An 8721-nucleotide genomic window follows, 5' to 3' on the forward strand; every position below is an offset into this window, starting at 1 on the left:
GGATCCTAACGAACTGATAGGAGATGAAGTAGGAGAGGAAGAAATGATCCCAGTAGACATTGAACACGATGATAGGGATACAGGTTATACCAACATAAGAAAGGAGCATGCGCAAGAGGATACAAAAATGGAGCAAATAGAAATAAAGGAAACACTAGAGGAAAATGCCATAGAGGAAGCTCTAGAGGGGGTAGACCTTGCAACAATTGCAGAGGAATGGAAACAAAAAGGAATAAATGCCATATCAGAACAATAGTTACAAAAAATTGAAGGAGCTTATCTCCTCCAGGAAGAACTAAAACTCAAATCTCACCATCCAGCACAAGAAAGCACAGTTTCAAAGGGCATATTAGCAAATATTCCAATAGAAGGACTCAACCTCAAAGGCTCAAGTTGAAAGTGAGGTCAAAAGACCACCAATCAACTCCTCCAAGAACTGGGCGCCAAATTAATCAATAAAGGAAAGGTAAAGGCTCTAGCTCTATACCCATCTCCATGTCAATGAATTGCATCTCTTGGAATATTAAGGGACTGAACAGTCCTGAAGAAACGTATCTTAAAAAACATAATCATGTTTGATCATCCTGACATCTTGCTAATTGAATAAACTAAACTTGATTCGACTCACCCCCCCTCCTTCTCAACTCTTGCTTCAAGCCATACAGGTACGGCGGGGGGCATAATGACCTTTTGGAAAAACTCCAAATTCAACCTCATATCCTCTCTGGCCACTCATCATTCCATAACAGCGATCCTGAGAATCATAGGTACCAACGAGAGCATTTGCATAACTAATATTTATGCCCCGCACAAGGTGACAGTTCATATCAAAAAGCTCCAAAACGTCTCCAATCTCCTTGACCCTTTTCACTATCCTCTCAAAATCATCGTAGGCGATTTTAATATGATAAATAATTTGTCTGAGAAGAAAGGAGGTATCCGGAAGCTCGATAAGGACTCTGAGGCTTTCCTCACCACCATTGAAAACCTCAACCTCATCGACATTCCCACCAACAATGGTATTTTCACTTGGAATAAAAAAAGAGGAGGAGACCGTCAAATTGCCTCCCATTTAGACCACTTCCTTTTATCCAAGGCAACTTATCTCACCTCCTAGGAAACAGAGCTGAGAATCCTATCGCAAGCAGGCTCTGATCACTAGCCAATCTCCCTCAAGATAAAAATTTCCAATGGTCTGAAAAATAAGCCTTTCAGATTCAAGGCCTTCTGGTTGGATCACCAAGACTTCATGGAAAAAATGAAACAATGGTGGACTCACACTCACATCAGAACTGGAAACAAAATGTAGACTTTCCAACAAAAGTTAAAACATATCAAAGAGGAAATCAAAAAATGGAACAGAGAAACATTTGGCAACATCATCACGAATAAAAAAAACTTGGGGCATCAACTGGAACTTCTCCAACAAAAAATAATTGAATAAGGACTAACGAAGAATATTAAGCAAGAGGAACAATGACTACAACAAAGCATGAAGGAAAGAGCCATTTAGGAAGAAAAGTTGTGGCAACAAAAATCCATAATAAATTGCGTGAAATGAGGGGAAAGGAACACGGTTTTTTCCATAAAACAATGATACAACATAAGAGAAACAACAAAATTCTGGCTTTGAAGAACCAAGATGGTCATCTCATTCACTCTCAAGAGGAGTTGGAAACAAAGCTCAATCACTATTTCAGCTCTCTTCTCAAAGAGCCAAGGAATGACCAGGATCAAGACATCAAAAAAATCACCAAGCATATCCCCAAAATCCTCACGGAGGACCATAACAAAATGCTCCTAAGGAAATTCTCCCTCCAGGAAGTGGAAGATGTGGTCATGGGAATGCCCAATGGAAAAGCACCAGGTCTGGATGGTTTCACCATTGATTTCTACAAATCTTGTTGGCCTATCATCAATTTGGAAGTGCATGCCCTTGTGGAAGAATCTCGAATTCAAAAGTTTGTCCTTAAATCCCTTAACTCCACCTTCCTAACTCTGATTCCCAAGGGTAGTTCTGCTGATTCCCCAGACAAATTTAGGCCCATAGCCCTTTCCAATGTTATCTACAAAATAATCTCCAAAGTTCCCGCCAATCGAATTAAATTCATCCTCCCTCTCCTCATCTCCCATCAACAATCTGGTTATGTGGAAGGAAGGAAAATCATGGATAATATCATCCCCTCTTGTGAGCTTATCCACTCTCTTAAATCCCAAAAAAAAACCGGTATGATGATTCAGCTAGATATGTCTAAAGCCTTTGGCCAAATTAGCTAGAACTATATGATACAGGTCCTGGCAGCGTTTGGGTTCCACAAAGAAAGCATCAAGTGGATCATGGCTATGGTGTCGGGAGATTTTTTCTCCATCCTCGTGAATGGATCCCCTTCGCAGATCTTTAATCCTTCTAGGGGTATCAGTCAAGGGGATCTAATCTCTCCCTTCCTCTTTGTCATTATGGTTGAAGCGCTAAGCCACTCTATCTCTGCTGCCCTTCATGATAATAAGTTATCTGGTCTCTAGCCCCATACCTTTGCTCCCCCATCAATGCACCAACAATTTGTGGATGATACCCTTCTCATGGGACTCCCATCTATCAAACTCTTTCATGTCCATTCTATCAGACTTCTTTGCTGCATCTGGAACCTCCATCAACCCCGTGAAATCCAAGTTGTTCTTCTTTAACACTCTGCTGCCCATTTGCAGGAACATCGCCAGACTCCTGGCCATTCCCATTAGTACCCTCCCCTCCACTTACCTTGGTGTTCCCCTTACAAACAGGCCTCTCTCTCGGGCCACTTGGGAGAACCTAATTAACAAGATGGAGAAAAGAATTGCCAACTGGACCTTCAGATCTCTCAATTTGGCAGGTCGTCTTATCTTGGTCAAATCTGTTTTACAGGCCATCCCGCTCTACTTGTACTCGGCTCTGGCAGCCCCAAAAGTGATTTCAAACAAAATCAGAAACCTTCAAAGGAACTTCTTATGGAGAGGTGCAGAGGTGAAACAGAAATTACCTCTAGCAGCATGGGAAAAAATGTGCAAGCCCAAAAAATATGGTGGCCTAGGTCTTGGAAACATAGACCTCTTGGGAAAGGCCCTAGGAGCCAAAAACTTATGGAGATGGATTGCAAACCCCAACTCCCCTTAGGGAATCCTATGGAAAGCAAAGTACACCCCCTCCCTCTCGCAAGAGAAAATCATCAGGCTAAATGGAAATATCAAAGGTTCAGTCATCTGGAACCAAGCGTGGGAGAACAGGTACATCATTCAAAATCATAGCTTCTGGGAAATAGGCAACGAAAACAAGGCTCTTTTCTGGGAGGATGCCTGGAAACAAAGGTCAGAACTTGATCAAGATCATTATCACCAAATCAAGGCTGATATGCAAAATAGAGGGAAGATCAAAGTCAACCAGTACTAGAAAACGAGTGACAAAAATGACAGATGGAGAATTTGGATGGAACAAGAGGATTTGACTCCCCATATGAACCCCCAAGCTTGGTCGGACCTCTCATCAAAACTACAAAAAAGACAAATCCTCCATGACTCTGCCAAGGATCAACTCAGATGGGGGACAAACTCAATAGAACACTTCAATTTAAAGAAGCCTACAAATACATAGCAAAGCAATATCAACTTCAACCAGAACAGAAGTGGGACCCAATCTGGGACAAGAAGCACTAGCATAAAATATCTATCTTTCTATGGTTATTCATGCATAAAAAGATTTTAACATGGGACGACTTAAGAATAAAAGGCTTTATTGGCCCATCAACATGCCATCTTTGCCAGCAAGAAGAAGAAACCCCCAATCATCTGTTAAATGTATGCCCATTCGCATCCAATTTATGGGATTGGATCTCTCTGGTCTTCAACAGCTCTGATCGGGACCCCTCATCTATTCAAAGTACCATCACGAATTGGAGATCTATCTTCTCCTCACATCCTCTGGTTAACCACACATGGAATTTAATTCCTGGTCTGATCTGTTGGGCTCTGTGGAAGGAGCACAACACAAGAATCTTTCGTGGCATCTCCACCCAGGAGGAAATCATAATCTCAAAGATCAAAAGTGTGATCCGAGAAACAATGACCTCTCTACCTACTTAGATTGTCAAAGCCCCTCCCACCTTCTTTGAAGAGAGAATTCTCTCAATATTGGATCTCCTTCGGATCAAGGTCCATGAAGTCACCCCCCTCTCCAGGGTTGAAAAAAAAAAAACACCTCGAGGCCATTAGAGAAGGGGAATTTCAAGCTCAGCTACGATGACGTAGCTAAGGGGAATTCCGAGCCCAACTGGTTTTGGAGGAGTCTTCAAAACTCCAAAGGAGAGATAATTTGGTTATATGAGGGCAATATAGGTTCAGCCACAATCAATGTCGCAGAACTTCATGCCCTCGAAATGGCATCACCACAACGCACAACCTAAATCTCAGTCCTTTGATTGTAGAAGGAGATTCCACGTTGGCCACTCAAATTGGGAAAAAACTTCAACAGGGCATCTAAGTGGACAAAATTTCGAAAAACTGGCGCCTAAACAAAATAATACAACAGATCAAGCAAGGAATTGACAACATGGCAGACCTCCACTTTCAAACAATCATAATGAAGGGAAATAAACTTGCAGATAGACTGGTGAATGAGGGTACGAGTGGTACCCTACGCCTGAAGTCCCGAGCATGGAAGGAATTGGAGGAAGGTGAACTCCGTCAACAATGTGCATCAATCAATGACGAAGATAACCACTCTATCGAACAATAACTGTTCACGTACCCTTCATCATTTCAAGGTCGATTCTATGTTCCGTTGGAAGGACATGTGGATGGAGCACGTGCACAAACTTGTTCTTGGTGATGCAGGAGCATCCAGACTTAGCCAACAATGTGATTGTTTATTCACATGTTGTGGCTAAATGAGTTGAATTTCATTGACCTGAGTGGTCAAAAGTCAGTTTTAGTAGAGAGGGTTGGATCTCTAGAAAATGATCTTTACTTCATTTTTTTAATAATTAGAAAATTGTATTATTTTAGACTAAGGGATAAGTTGTTAGGATAGATGTGTAAGAGAGCTTAAGAATAGAGATTTAATTGTTAGATTGATTAAAATAGAGATTGAGTTGTTAATGCAGTTAGAATAGGATTCAAAATAATACAACAGATCAAGCAAGGAATTGACAACATGGCAGACCTCCACTTTCAAAAAATCATAATGAAGGGAAATAAACTTGCAGATAGACTGGTGAATGAGGGTACGAATGGTACCCTACGCCTGAAGTCCCGAGCATGGAAGGAATTGGAGGAAGGTGAACTCCGTCAACAATGTGCATCAATCAATGACGAAGATAACCACTCTATCGAACAATAACTGTTCACGTACCCTTCATCATTTCAAGGTCGATTCTATGTTCCGTTGGAAGGACATGTGGATGGAGCACGCGCACAAACTTGTTCTTGGTGATGCAGGAGCATCCGGACTTAGCCAACAATGTGATTGTTTATTCACATGTTGTGGCTAAATGAGTTGAATTTCATTGACCTGAGTGGTCAAAAGTCAGTTTTAGTAGAGAGGGTTGGATCTCTCGAAAATGATCTTTACTTCATTTTTGTAATAATTAGAAAATTGTATTATTTTAGACTAAGGGATAAGTTGTTAGGATAGATGTGTAAGAGAGCTTAAGAATAGATATTTAATTGTTAGATTGATTAAAATAGAGATTGAGTTGTTAATGCAGTTAGAATAGGATTTGACTAATAAAAGAGAAAAGAATGTAATGGAGAGGGATTCACTGAGATGATAGGGATTTGAGTGAGTAAGTGAGAGTCTGAGTGATAGATGGGGTTTGAGGTTGTGACAGAGGTCAAATAAATCTGTTGTAATTGAGCCGAGAGGGCCAAGACTCTGTAATTCCCATTTTATTGAATAAATTGATCAAGTGTGCAGTTTTGTGTTAATTTAGGTGTAGAAGTTCAATTGTGTCTGTGTATCGATGTTCTGGACCCTAAATGGGTATTTCCTATGTTTTAATGTTTTGATTATACATCTGGCGTTTATGTGTTTTATCATTAATTTTGGTCGTTTCACGTTAAAGTTAAATATCGGGATTAAATGCTAAACCTTCCTTAAGCGCTTTATTAAAGTTTTAATTTAAAGCACGTGGGTTGTATTTGATGAGCGGGAAGAGGTATATCGCGTGCCCAAAAGGTGGTAAGTGGTAATATGCCAAGCCCCCATGATTAGCCTCAGCGCTCGACACGTAGCAGATGGAGGAGAGAGAAAATAACTTTTCTCGCGTGCCTTCGAAGTGATAACAACTGTGCTAGAGTTTGCACGAGATCATGTAACGACCATTGGATCAGACAAAGTAGATCAACGGTGCAGAGTGAAGCGCTTAGTAAAAGGTAAATTTCAAGTGGGTTCGACGGTGTTTATTGAAGAGCGGGACCCTCAAGGTAAAAAAACGTCACGTACAGAATCTGATCAAACGTAGCTGATTGGTTATCAACTTAACCATTAGTCTATTTTAGACTACCAACTTATTTCGTCAACCTCCTGCGTCATTTTGGTATCAGAGCTCAGAGATTGAGTTTGATTGCAGTAAACATGCCACCAAGGAGGGGAGCTAGCATAGGTCGAGGAAGACCTGAAGCAAATGCAGTTCTGCTGGAGGAGATCCGGAGTTTGCATACAAGGATGGACACAATAGAGACTGCTCATAGGAGAGCACCTGATGAAGGAGTTTCTAGTGCTGGAGAAGAATCTTCTGAGGAAGAAGAGGAGGAGGAAAACGAAACCACCAAAGTTATCAAGATGTTGGCTAAAGTAGGTGAAAAGGTGGAAATTCCTGTGTATGAAGGGAGTCTTAATGCAAAAGAGTTGATGGATTGGATCAGTTCATTGGAAAAATATTTTGATTATGAGGAGGTTGATGACAAAAAAAGGGTGAAATTTGAAGTTACCAGATTGAAGGGTAATGCAACTATTTGGTGGGATGAACTACAAACATCTAGAACAAGAAAAGGAAAGTCCAAGATCAAGAAATGGGACAAAATGGTGAGTAAAATGAAAGCTAAATTTATGCCAAAAGATTATCAGTTAAATCTTTTCAAACAGTTACAGAATTTAAGGCAAAAAGGAATGTTTGTTAAAGAATATACAAAAGAGTTTTATAGATTGAGTATTAGAGCAAGACATGCAGAGGATGACATGGAGAAGGTAGCCAGATACATCAATGGCTTGAGATATGACATATAGGATGAGATCAGCTTGCTGAGTCTGAAGACAATTGAAGATGCCTATCAAGCAGGTTTGAAGGCAGAAGAGAAGATGTTGAGGAAACAAAATTAGAGGAATAGAGGGAAAAGTTCAGTAAGAGGTAGAGGAACTACCAGACCAAGGTTTCAACAACATTAGAGTGAAGCAAGAAGTTCAAGTGGTAGACCACCACAAAGAGGAGACTTTAATAGAGGGAGATTTTCACCCAGAGGAAGAGGCCGAGGAAGAGATATTCGATGTTATACATGTGGAGAATGGGGACATGGATCATGGGATTGTCCTCATAATAAAGCAACAAGTCAGAGGAATGTTAATGTGGCTGAGGCAAAGGAAGAAAAACTTCAAACTGCAGACAAGGAAGAATCCCATGAAGTAGGAGAATCCCTGTTGTTTAAAAGGGTATTGCTTAAGGCAGAGAAAGAGACTCGAGAACCAGCTCAGAGAAAAAGTTTATTCAGAACTACATGCAAATCCAAAGGAAAATGCTACAAAGTGATAATTGACAGTGGGAGCACTAATATCCTTGTTTCTACAGAAATGGTGAACAAGCTAGGATTAGTAAAGACAGTACACCCTACTCCTTACAAAGTTTCATGGTTGCAAAAAGGACATCAGATTACTGTGACAAAACAATGCAAGGTAGAGATATATATTGGTACTTATAGAGATGTGATATTGTGTGACATAATGCCAATGGATGTATGCCATGTATTTCTGGGAAGACCTTGGCAATTTGATAGGAAATCTATTCATGATGGGAGGAGAAATACTTATACTCTGGAGAAGGATGGAAATAAACATACATTGCTACCATTGAAGGATGAAGCTGACAAAGGAACAACTGGAAACAATGTTATGCTGATGAGTGGAAAAGAGCTGTTGCAAGAGATTGGAAAAGGTGAAGAAATGCATTTTTCTGTCATAGGGAGACCTAAGGTAATTTTGACTTCCACAAACTTAGATGATTTACCTGAAGAAATCAAAACTCTGTTGAATTATTTTGCTGATGTTATTGTGGATGAGTTGCCAAATGCATTGCCACCAATCAGGAGTATTAGTCATCATATTGACCTAATACCAGGAGCAAGTTTGTCAAACAAAGCAACATACAGATTAACTCCTCAGGAGAATGTAGAAGTTGGAAGACAAGTGTAAGAACTGATGGATAAGGGACTAATCAGAGAAAGTCTTAGTCCATGTGTTGTACCAACAATACTCAGTCCAAAGAAAGGAGGTGAATGGCATATGCGTACTGATTCCAGAGCCATAAACAAGATCACTATTAGGTATAGATTTCCTTTACCACGCATGGATGATTTGATGGATTGTTTGAGTGGGTCAAAGTATTTTACTAAAATAGATATGAAGAGTGGATATCATCAAATAAGAATCAAAAAAGGAGATGAATGGAAGCCTACATTTAAAACAAACAATGGTTTGTATGA

Source organism: Pinus tabuliformis, chromosome J, assembly GCF_031772625.1.
Source record: "Pinus tabuliformis cultivar Carrire ecotype Pingquan chromosome J, CPIR1, whole genome shotgun sequence".
NCBI lineage: Eukaryota > Viridiplantae > Streptophyta > Pinopsida > Pinales > Pinaceae > Pinus > Pinus tabuliformis.